A 12,567-nucleotide genomic window follows, 5' to 3' on the forward strand; every position below is an offset into this window, starting at 1 on the left:
GGGGTGCGGGACATCTCAGTTACCCAGCCAGGTGAGGGAGCGGGGGGGGGGGGGGGGGGGGGGGGGGGGCTTCTGGTAGTGACATTCCTGGGCTAGTGGAAGGAATCCCAAGGCCATCTCTGCCGTGGCCGCATCCCCGCGGGGCTTCTGCTTCTCACCGGTAGGAATGTTCTGCTTAATGTTTCCATCTTATATTTACTTCCCTTTCCCAGCCCCATCCCCTCAGTCTTTTGATCAGAGGAAACCACTGTAACATCATCAAAATATTTTTAAAGGCCTCATGAAAGAACAACTTTGGTTTGTCCTCGGTGACTTTGAGGTAACAGAATCTTGAGAGTAAACCAATAGTATGTCTCAGTAGATAGGAAGAGAAAACAGTCCTGGAGGAAAAACACTGATTAGAAACCAAGCAGTTGCAGTAATTCTGGAAAACAATGGGGGTATTGTTAACATAATGAGCAATTAAAATGTAAATGTCAGGTTGCCTACGAATCCCCTTGCCTAGCCTGGTTGAATAAACAAAATTGAAAAGTTGAAATTATTTTCCCCTTTGAAATCAGAGCTTGAAAGGTAGCCAACAGAAAAGTCCAGAATTCATGGAGAAATGTACAGAGTATCTCCATTTATCAACCAAATCTGCTGTCCAAAACAGAGATTGGGCCATATCTACAGTAACTTCAGACACTGTTTTCTTTTCTCTGTAGTATGTAGACAAAAAGCTTTTTATGGTGCCAGTTTTGGAGCTCTGGCTTTCCCAAGCTTCCACACCAGGCAGGTGGTGTGGATCAATTTGAGAACGTTCATATGCTGTATATTCAGGCATGGAAGAAGTTACCAAGCTTTTTTTTTTTTCCTCATACTGTAGCAAATTTCAAATGATCCTGTGGTTCAATCTTTAGATGTATTCGTACTTTCAAATTCTTGTTTCTTTTGTATTCTCTAAAGAACCTAATAGGCTCAGATTAAGTACTCACTACACATCAGCTGTCTTTCTATGCCTCTGGATGCCTTTGGACGTGGTTATAGTTATTGGAAGAAGGCTGAGGCTTATTCACAGGTTGCTCACTGTGGTGAGGAAGAGTTGGTGCAATCTCTTCGCATCTTCAGGGACTGAGCCTCATCTATTGTTTCGACCCTGATGCCTAACACAATGCCTTGTCCTGAGGAGGCACTCACCGACCGCAAAGATGCAGAGATTTCTCTTCCCTGCTGATATGGGATGGCAGAATGGGCTACACTCCTGAGTAATTAATAAGACGTAAATCCTCAGACCTAGGTGTTCACCTGGGGGTAACTTTGGGCAACTCATTCAAAACTTTCTGAGCTGGAGTTTCCCAATCCGTAAATTGAGAACGCTAAAACCCAACTTATAGGGTTATTATGAGAGGTAAAGGAAGGCAAGGTTTACAAAGCTGCTGGTACACAGAAAGTGCTCAATAAATAGACTTTCTCTTCCCTTGCATTCTATCTGGTGATTCCTTTCCATCCTCAGTTTCACTTGGGTTTTGGTGATTGTTGCTTTTCCTGTTAGAGCTTTAAAACGCCAGCTGTCCCAGTGACTACGGCTCCTCTGCAGTACACAGATTGTTGAGGCTTCGGACGACTCAGAGGGAAGTTCTTGAAGCCAAGAGATGCAGTTACTCAGATTTTAGTATGCCATGTTTACAAAGCATTGTACATTTTTATGTTAACTTGTCATTCAGAAATGCTTTTTTTTAATAGGAAGACAAGATTCTGGCCAACTCAAACTACCATGTTATGATTTCTATGTGCCAAATCTATTTTCTAACTACAGTTCTGATATTTTAAAAATAAATCTTGCTCTCAGGAAATTTGTACTTTGGAGATTTCAGAGAACTAGAAAATGCAGATGAAGTGTGGGTGAGGACTGCAAACCCAGTGGCATGGCCTCGCACCCTCTGTGATGCTGGAAGGATGTCCCCTGAGGTGTCCACCAGGTGACCACCATGCTGTCGCTCTCGGGGGTAGTAGCCCATTCCAAGGAAGTTTCTTTAATTCCCAACCTTTAGCTGGAAAATATGACAAGCAGCTTCTGGAGACTCCTCATTATATTTTATAAATTATGTTGTTATTCAGTTATTCAAAATTCCTTAGAAACCTCAACCGATATAATAGTAACTATCTAACAGAAAATTTGATGGGTTGAAAATAACTAATGAATTTTTTTTTTGCCTTAAGGGAGTGTTGGGCTGAACTGCAGGCAGGTGAGGTATGTGTGCAGGCTTCTAGAGTTTTCCTTTTCAGTGCTTCTCTGAGGAAATGTTTGTGTGGAAAAGAAAGCTACCAATATGCCATGCCTAGTAGCCATCTCTAAGGATGGACAGGAAACTAGCCTGTCCCCTCAATGTGTTCTGAAGGGACATGTCATTATTCACATATCTGTATAAGTATGATCCTATTTTATTTATCATATATGCTTGACGTTTAAAAGTATATAGTGCCGGGCTTCCCTGGTGGCGCAGTGGTTGAGAATCTGCCTGCCAATGCAGGGGACACGGGTTCGAGCCCTGGTCTGGGAAGATACCACATGCCGCGGAGCAACTGGGCCCGTGAGCCACAACTGCTGAGCCTGCGCGTCTGGAGCCTGTGCTCCCAACAAGAGAGGCCACGATAGTGAGAGGCCTGCGCACCGCGATGAAGAGTGGCCCCCGCTCGCCACAACTAGAGAAAGCCCTCGCACAGAAACGAAGACCCAACACAGCCAAAAATAAATAAATAAATAAATAAGTTAAAAAAAAAAAAAAAAAAGTATATAGTGCCTTTTGTTTGATTCCTTCTTTAAAGGACTATCGTTACTCTTACATATTATCTGGTGGCTATCAGCTCTCTAAAAAATACAAATCCTCAAAAACTCTTTCTTAAGTGACATTGACAAACTGACACTTGAAGTTTTCAGGATTGTCCCGAATTCTGGCTGAAGGGTATTTCACAGCTGGAGTTGTAAAACTATTTACTTTCAACTGCTATACAGTATATGTTAATAGTTCTATTTTTCTGGCATTTCAGATGCTGATAAAAAAGATGTAGGTCTCGCAAGTGCTTGTTGAGTTTTACGTGTTGCGCAAACTGGGCTGCGTTACCATTTTCACTGTGAATGCCGAAACATTCACGAGGAAAGTCCAATAAGGTTTGTTTTACGAGGGACTCACACATGTCTCAGATTCATCAGTCTTGGGAGCTTATCAGCGCACATCAGAAAATATTCCCTAGCGGGTACTAATGGCCATCTAACGGTGCCTACGGTCCGTGAGGTGGTAATGTTCATGGTGCGGTATTAGAATAATGTTCAGTGAACAGCCAGATGCATAAAGTTTAATTAGCTGGAGAACAAACTTTCCAAGCTCTAAACAACTTAATTATTTGCTGGCTATCAGTGCTTTGCAAGCAATACCCCTTCCAGGGAGAACGTGCAGGTAATGATAATGACAATAAAGATAGCCCTTGAGAATTTCTGGCACATTAAACGTCCCATCCTGAGCAATGGCTCCCTGCGCCTTGCTCCCATAGCCCCACTCCTGCCCTCGGCTGTGTCCTGCGGAGGTGCACCCAATCCTGCCGCTGTTCACTCCCTCCCCGCCCCCCGCCCCCCATTCACTCCACAGACGCTATGCAGCACCTTCCCTGTGCCGACTCCCTGGTCCCTGACCCCCTGGAGTTGGGAGTGCAATGCTGGTCCCCTTAGGTCATCCCTCCTGATAGCCGCGTCCACGACCAGGTCTGAAGGATGCTGCAGGTCTGTGGTGGTCAAGCTGAGAACGGGTGGTCTTGCATTGCTGTTTTGAGCCTGAAACCCCTTTTACTGCACGGTTGTGTCCCCTCCCAGCTTCCCAGCCGGCAGACCAGGCCGGAGCCAAGAGAAGTTGGCATGGCCTCCTGTCCCAGGGAGCCCGGCTGCTTCACCTTTTCCAGCTCAGGCCCAGCTTCCTCTACTCTAGCCCCGAGCTGCCCTGGACGCAGGGCCCTGTCCAAGATGGGTCGGCTCACTGTGGACCTTTGCTGCCTCACTTACAGCAGCTTAGTGACTTGCTTCTTTCATACAGTTCTCAGTACAACTGTTTGCAGCTCTCGGAGGAAATACTCTGCAGTGTCCTGAAAGGCCAATGACATGTAACTGGGTTCTCCCAGCCTGTAGGCATTTTATACCAATTAGAACAAGCAAAAGGCTCCCCTCCAAGTGGACAAATTAGAAACATGTGCCCCATTTGGGACAAATGCCACCTCCTGGAAACACAGCCAGGCTAGCATCTCGGGCTGGGCTTCACCCACACTTCCCCAGCGAAGGACCTGCACCCCACGGTGGCAGTGCTGACTTCTCTTGCTAGACAGACTGGGCTCTCTCAGCCTCAGCAGGCCCCTCTTCATCAGGCCCGCACTCACCCCACAAGGCCACTCCCATGCCATCTCAGCTCCCACATCACGCGTCACCCTTCCGGGGGGCTCTGCCCGACGTGCCGTCCTGGCTCTAGCAAGCTCCCAGTGGCGTCCCGTGCTTTCCGCTGCCTCAGCCCTCTGCACGTTCTCCTGCAGCGGTGGTCTGTTTGCAGGTTTGTCTCGCACTTGCAGCAGTGACCTTGTGAAAACCAGGACCTTATTTTATTTAATTTTGATCCTGTTTCCTGGCTGTGCCTCCCTCTCAGCTGATGAGCTTTGCTTCTGATTTGAAAGAGCGGAAGGAATTAGAGCAGAACTTCTGCGTGCTTCTAGGACCAAATCCACCACCCACCTGCATCTGTACTGGGCCCTCCGCCTTCTCTCCTGATAGATGACGGGCCATCGCGTGCTTACCTGGGGCCCTGCCCGCTCAACTACTCCAGGGTAATCATTCCCCTAACTGCCCCCATCTCACGAATCATCGTTTTTTCTCGATACTGCAGTATCCTCAACAGACTAAGAGTGTGCTGTAGCGCCTCACTCATCTTATTAGAAAAATCTCTCTCCAACTACTGCCTAATTTCCCAGTTCCATTTTACAGCAAAATTGCTTTAAAGAGTTGTCACTGAAGCGAGAGAGTGGCATGGACATATATATACCACCAAATGTAAAATAGATAGCTAGTGGGAAGCAGCCGCATAGCACAGGGAGATCAGCTCGGTGCTTTGTGACCACTTAGAGGGGTGGGATAGGGAGGGAGGGAGGGAGATGCAAGAGGGAGGAGATATGGGGACATATGTATATGTATAGCTGATTCACTTTGTTATACAGCAGAAACTAACACACCATTGTAAAGCAGTTATATTCCAATAAAGATGTTAAAAAAAAAAGAGGTGTCAGTATTCTGCCTATACTACTACCCTTTCCATCCTTTCTTGAACCAACTCTAACCAGGACCCACCCCTCCACTGACACTGCTCTTACTGGGGCCGCTGATGGCCTCCACGGTGCCAAGTCAAATGGTCCATTCTCAACAGTCAGACTACTGCAACAGTCTAATTGTCTCTTTTCTTCTATCCTTGCCCCTCTTAATTCTATGTTTCATCCAGCAGTCAGAACAATGTTTTAAAAATATGTCAGGGGATGTCACTTGTTTGCCCCAAGCCCTGCAGTGGCTTTCCCTCTCACTCAGGGCTAGAAGCAAATGTCCTCACTATGGTCCAGAAGCTTACTTTGATCTGAGCTTCCCTCCCCCGATTCTCTTCTGACCTCATCTCCTTCCACTCTCTCTGATCACTCCAGCTACAGTGGCCTGCATGCTGTTCCACTGACAACAACTGAACCTCAGGGTCTCTGCATCTGCTGCCTGGACCCTCTTCGCCAGATCTGGGCCACTTGTTCCTTCATTCAGATCTCTGCCACCTAATAGGAGAGGCCATCTATGTTCAGTAAAATAACATCCCTCCATCATCCTTTCTCCCTTTCCCTGCCTTATTTTCTTGCTTATTTCTTCATGTCATATTTGTTTATTGTCTGTCTCTCCACAGTGGAATGTAAGTCCCAGGAGGCCAGGGACTTTCGCTGTGGTATCACCTGCTGTGGGAGTCATGCGTGGCCCAGTGTAGGGGCTCCTTAAACAGTCACTGGATGAATGGACGGATCTCCAGTTTTTTGTCAGATATTGGGTTCACCTTCTAAGACTAATGACATTTGGTGAGTGCCTGGGGTTTCTTAGGTAAAGTGCCTGAGAAGACCAGGGCTTAGGGAAGCCTTAGAAAGGAAGGATTTCCTTGGCACTTCCGTTTCATCAGTTGATACACTGACCACGTGCCCTCCCTCAATGGTTTGAGGGCTGGAGTCAGAGAACGGAGACTGAGGCTGCTTGGGGCTGGGACATTCACGCCACGTGACATTGGCCAGACTGGCTGGAGGCTTTGCTCCTGGAAATGTGGTGAAAACCCAGCCCAGGTCCAGTCCCAGATTTCTCAAGCGCTGACCTCACCACTTGGCTGACTTTCCTTTCATTTTAAGCTCACCTATAGGTTTGCATTCAGAGCCTCCAGCTGAGCTGTTGTGACCAAGGGTGAAGATGAAAGTCTGAGCCAACCTGCACCGGAAGGGAAGTGACAGCGGAAGGGAAGGCTGGCTAGAGCACTGGGCTGCCCGAGATCGCCAGTAACCGGAGGAGACAGCTGGACAGCAAATAACCCCAGGTCTGTGGCATCCAGAGAGCCAGGCACAACCTTGCAGTCACACAAAGGACCAATGTCAAAGACACCCTTAAGAAGCTTAACAAGGAACTGCATCAGAAAAGCATCATAGGGCTTCCCTGGTGGCGCAGTGGTTGAGAATCTGCCTGCTAATGCAGGGGACACGGGTTCGAGCCCTGGTCTGGGAAGATACCACATGCCGCGGAGCAACTAGGCCCGTGAGCCACAACTACTGAGCCTGCGCGTCTGGAGCCTGTGCTCCGCAACAAGAGAGGTCACGATAGTGAGAGGCCCGCGCACCGCGATGAAGGTGGCCCCTGCTTACTGCAACTGGAGAAAGCCCTCCCACAGAAACGAAGTCCCAACACAGCCAAAAATAAATAAATAAATAAATAAATAAATAAATAAATAAATAAAAAGAAAAGCATCATAATCTTCAGTGTTTATTAACGCAGGGGGAGTAAATGCTGAGGAGGATTGCATTTAACCAGGCAGAGATATTTGGCAGACTTACCAAACACTAGTTGAGTTCCTCTTTGGAGGCAAGTTGCTTTTTTTTAACATAAAATTTTTTCCCCTAGTGTTTGTAACAAGCTGGTTTCAAGAGCACATTACTATTCTCAATTACCTTGTGAGTTTCTTAGAGTCACACAGGCTACTGCTGGAAAAGACCTGAGAAGTATTCTTGCCCAAACCCACTGTAGTTTCGTAGATAAGGTACGAGAAGTTCAGCGAAATGAAGCAACTTCCTCTGGGGCTGTAAGCAGCGTGCTGGGAATGGCACTCCCATTGATTCACTAGCCCACCTGCCACCCCAGTGATGAAGCCACCCGTAGGCACCCCCACTAAGCATCCTTGCACCACAGCCAAGGCCAGAGTAAAGTCTTCCGCACCTGCCACCTCCCCTCACCACGGGCATCTGCAGCCCAGACACTCAGAGCCCTGACCGCGCCTTGGCCCGAGGCCCACACTGCCCTCCTTTCCTGGCTCTTTGTCTGAGCACAAAGCCTGGAGTTCAATCCCTGCCTCTCCCAGCTTTGCCCTGAGAAAACAGCTGCATGTGTCAGTTTCCTCCCCTGAAAAATGGGGGCTATTGCTCTCACCTTGTAGGGTTGCTGTGACATCCACAAGAAACTGAGTGAGAGAATTTCCTATAACCTTGCAGATAAATACCAAGTAGGCCCTCCCCTCCCCCATCAATCCCACTTCTTCATTGTCCTGCCTTTGGCCTTTATTGAGTAGGAAGTGCCTCTGATAAAACAATTCACAGCCCCCGTTCGACCTTGAGCAAGGTGCAAATAAGTGGAAAAGTTTAATATGGTCACATAGCCAGCAGCTGTTTGGACCCTTTAGAAGAGAGAGTTGGCTCTTAATCCCAAAGCCCGAAAGGGAGAGGTTCTGAGCTGCCTCTGGTCTTGCTGGTCACTGACCACCGTCTAAAGGAGACAACGCCGGCCAACTCCACCTCTGAATCTCCCTCTCCCCTCGGTGTCCACGGAGACAAACGGCATGTGAGTGTCTCTCCTCCACACCTCCCTTGTCCATTCCTTCCTGCACAGTGGTCAGGGAAAATGGTCAGACTTTAAAATGGGTAAAAAAGATTACTGGGTGCAGTAATCAGTCGTCTGGGTGCAGAAATGCAGTCATTTTCTGCAGAGAAACGGAACCAATATGTGATACACACACACACACACACACATATATATCCTACTGGATAAATTATATATATGATACAAATTACACGTAAATTATACAAATATAATAAAGAATTGGATTCTGCAATCATGGACACTGAGAAGTCCCAGGGTCTGCAGTCGGCAGGCCAGCTGGAGACCCAGGAAGAACTGATGTTCAGCTGAAGTCTGACAGCAGGAAGATATCATCCCAGCTCAGGGCAGTCAAACCGGAAGAGGTTTCTCTGACTCAGCCTTTTTGTTCCATTGGTTCTGCACTGGGCCTCACAAACCCTGTAGGGGGTGCTGGTGATGGAATTTGCCTTATTAGCAGAGAAGGGTCATTTCTGGTCGGTCTCTCAGGTTCCAGACTCTTCTGTCCGTGCAAGCACACTTGAGGGTTCCAGAGATTTCTGAATCTGAACTCCGGGTAGGTAAAACTCAGGCTGTGCTGGGACCCCAGTCTGAATATGAACATTTCATGCAGTGGAAGGAGGGGTGTCACCCGCCATTCACTACATTGCGAAGGTGGAACCAGCCCCCTGAGCTTGGAACCCAGACTGCCGTTTACCATCTTGGGCAATTTTCTTAGACTCTCTGTACATAGAATAGAAGGTAAAATGATACTTCATAGGGCTTTGCCTGCAGCGTGATAAGCCTTCAATAAATGTCAGCTAGTTTTATGTATTTATTGAGCATTTATAAGAATTTAGATATATGTGTGAATCTGCATGGATTAAACTGATTGGAAGTGGAGGAACCCTTGTAGGAATTGAGAAAACCTGACCAGCCTAAAGGCATTTGTACCCAATATTTTATATGAGAACACTGAGGGGCCAAAATCAAATATTACAGAATGTTGTGGGCCATGTTTTGCCCGTAGGCCACCATATAAATGAACATGATTACTTTTTGGAAAAATGGTTTCATGTTAGTGTTTCTTAGCCTGTTATATCAGAATGATAATGAACTAAGGTACAGCCCCCGAATTGATCATTCTGAACAATAGAAAAGGCAATACACCCAATAACATCCTGAGAAAGTTTCCAGGATTTGAGGAAAATAAATCTATAATATTTAGCGTTTTTAATAATGCATAATACAGATTTTGAATTTCTAGCACAAATAGTTTTTTTTAAACTTTTTATGTTATATTGGAGTACAGTTGATTAACAATGTTGTGATAGTTTCAGGTGTACAGCAAAGTGATTCAGTTATATACTGAATAATAGATACATGTATAGAATATATACATGTATCTAGTCTTTTTCAAATTCTTTTCCCAATTAGGTTGTTACAGAATATTGAACAGAGTTCCCTGTGCTATACAATAGGTCCTTGTTGGTAATTTATTTTAAATATAGCTGTGTGTACAAGTCAACCCAAACTACCTAACTATCCCTCCCCACCACCCTCCCTGCCCCCGTCACCATAAGTTCTTTCTCTAAGTCTGTGAGTCTGTGTCTGTTTTGTAAATAAGTTCATTTGTATCATTTTTTTTTTAGATTCTACATATAAGCGATATCATACGATATTTGTCTTTCTCTGTCTGACTGACTTCACTCAGTATGACAATCTCTAGGTCCATCCATGTTGCTGCACATGGCATTATTTCATTCTTTTTAATGGCTGAGTAATATTCCATTGTATATATGTACCACATCTTCTTTATCCAACGAATATATATTTTTTTTTAAACGGAGTTCTTATTTTGAAACTAGTGGCCTCTAGTGAATGATATTGTTTAGCTAACGGTGATAAACAGCAGGCACAAGCCAGAGGAAAATAATCCATACCCAGAATCTTTGGGCTGTCCGTCTGTCTTCCTGAGTTCCCCACCCAAAACCCACCCCTAGCCAGGTGCATATCCACAAACTGCACGGAGAGTTTCTGCTCTGGTTAATCCCAGATTCTCTCTGCTCTTTATTTACACCAACCCTAGTTCCTTCTCCTGACTTCCCAGCCATGTATGGTCGTAGTATGTGGGTTCCACCCTTTTTGTACTTCTTCATCTACCCTTGGCTCGCTAGTATTTGCAATCCCCATATCAACATTCCCCAAAGCCACACTTACGACACATACATGAGATCTGTCTTGTCAATGCAAAAGAGCGTAACTCAGATGAACACGATTCGGGGGGTGCCAATCATTGCCCTGACATATATCAAATCAGACACACTGGCCATTAGGTTCTGCAACCAGCCATCTGGTAACCATATACTCACAACTTTATCACAAGTCCAAATAGATGTTATGAAACATGAGGGTTTTCTAGGCTACAAATATTTTAAACTGAGAGGGTTTGTCAACTGATGCCAGATTGTTGATTTTCAAACAATATCCTTTTAAATAAAGATCTCTTTCTTAACATAAGCATAAGGAATGTATGGTAGATAAGATAGAGGATGAAACACAAAGTAGATTATCTTTGAGGGATGCTTCAGTTCCCACAGGATATAATGGAAATTCCTGAAACTTCCAGGGAAAGAGATAAAACAATGTGCTCTGTACTTGGATGGACAGGATGCTAACGTTTTCTCTTCCGGAACACACCTCCCTAAGGAAACAGAGGCACATGGTAATTGGTTGAGTTTTTACCTAAGTTTCTAACCGCATTTTATGCACATGGAGCTCTGGGAGTTCAAATTTGTTTGGCTACCTATTTGTAGAGGAAATCCCCTTTCCTGAAGATAGGCGTTTAAACGGCCTTGAGGACTCTCTTTAGCTGCTCCAGAGCTGTATCATCACAGCCCTGTGTTTGTATACACCGCACACACACGCCGGCACACACTCACACGCACACACCCAGAGACACGGAGAAGCAGGGGTACCTTGGACTTATGCTGGGAGATTGTAAAAGGTATCCGTTACCAGGTTCCCAGCACCTGCTTGTTGAACAAATGAAGGAATGCACAGTTTAATAATGTTACACGGCTGGACATGGGACACTGCAAAACACGAGTGTGAGCACCCAGGATTCCAAGAAGAGGGTGACCTTGCGGGTGGCAGGGACTGGATTTACTTACTCTCTGTCTGTAGAACACCTCGCAGACAGAGGACGCAGTGAGTTAGTCACCCCAGTATACTTCCTGCGTGTGGTGAATGGTTCCTCTCCATCCCTTTGCTCCACCCTCTTCCACAGCCTCCACGTTCCCTGGCCACAAGCACCTGGGCTTCTGGAAGTTTCCGGAGGCCGTCTTGTTCCTGGCACACACCGGGTGCTTGTGGGGCACCCCGTGCTGAACAGCATTCAGCACACCGCTGGCATTTAGAAACGGAGGCAGAGAACGTCCCCCGTTACACTCATCTGTGAGCACCAACCCCTCTCACTGTATCTCCTCTAACGTGAGGGCAGAAAAAGAGATGCTTGTGGGGTTAACAAGATGAGATCCAACAAGAAACAGTCACAGTAAGCATCCGGTTATGCTTGGAGAACATTGTCCGTTTAGAAAGCGTTTATATACATACGTACACCAACAGTACAGAGAATGCTTTGCAGTAAAGGCATCGGTCTGTACTTTTCTATTTTAATTGAATGCATTTGAACTCTTCTAGCTTTAAAAATCAGAGTCCTCACAGACTTAGAGAACGAACTTATGGTTACTGGGGGGAAGCGTTGGGGGAGGGTGGGAGGGATAGACTGAGAGTTAGGGATTGACATGTACACACTGCTATATTTAAAATGGATGACCAACAAGGACCTACTGTATAGCACAGGGAACTCTGCTCAATATTCTGTAATAACCTAAATGGGAAAAGAATTTGAAAAAGAACAGATACATGTATATGTATAACTGAATCACTTTGCTTTACACCTGAAAACGATCACAACGTTGTTAATCAACTATGCTCCCATATAAAATAAAAACTAAAAAAAAAATCGGAGTCCAGTTAAACAGTCTTTAACTGCTAGAGAACAACGCCAAGTGTAGCTTCTCACAGGCCAACCGTGAAGTCACATTAGGAGCCAAGATAGCGTGCAGAAAATACAGTAGAATCCCCTTCTATTTGGAATTCCCTTCACGCTTACACGATAATGACCGTGTTCTTTTTTTTTTTTTATTATAAATTTATTTATTTACTTTTGGCTGCATTGGGTCTTCATTGCTGCGCACAGGCTTTCTCTAGTTGCGGCGAGCAGGGGCTACTCTTCATTGTGGTGCTCGGGCTTCTCATTGCGGTGGCTTCTCTTGTTGCAGAGCACGGGCTCTAGGACATGGGGGCTTCAGTTGTTGTGGCACATGGGCTCAGTAGTTGTGGCTCGCAGGCGCAGTAGTTGTGGCTCACAGGCT

This window comes from Eschrichtius robustus, chromosome 14 (genome assembly GCF_028021215.1).
Source record: "Eschrichtius robustus isolate mEscRob2 chromosome 14, mEscRob2.pri, whole genome shotgun sequence".
Classification (NCBI taxonomy): domain Eukaryota; kingdom Metazoa; phylum Chordata; class Mammalia; order Artiodactyla; family Eschrichtiidae; genus Eschrichtius; species Eschrichtius robustus.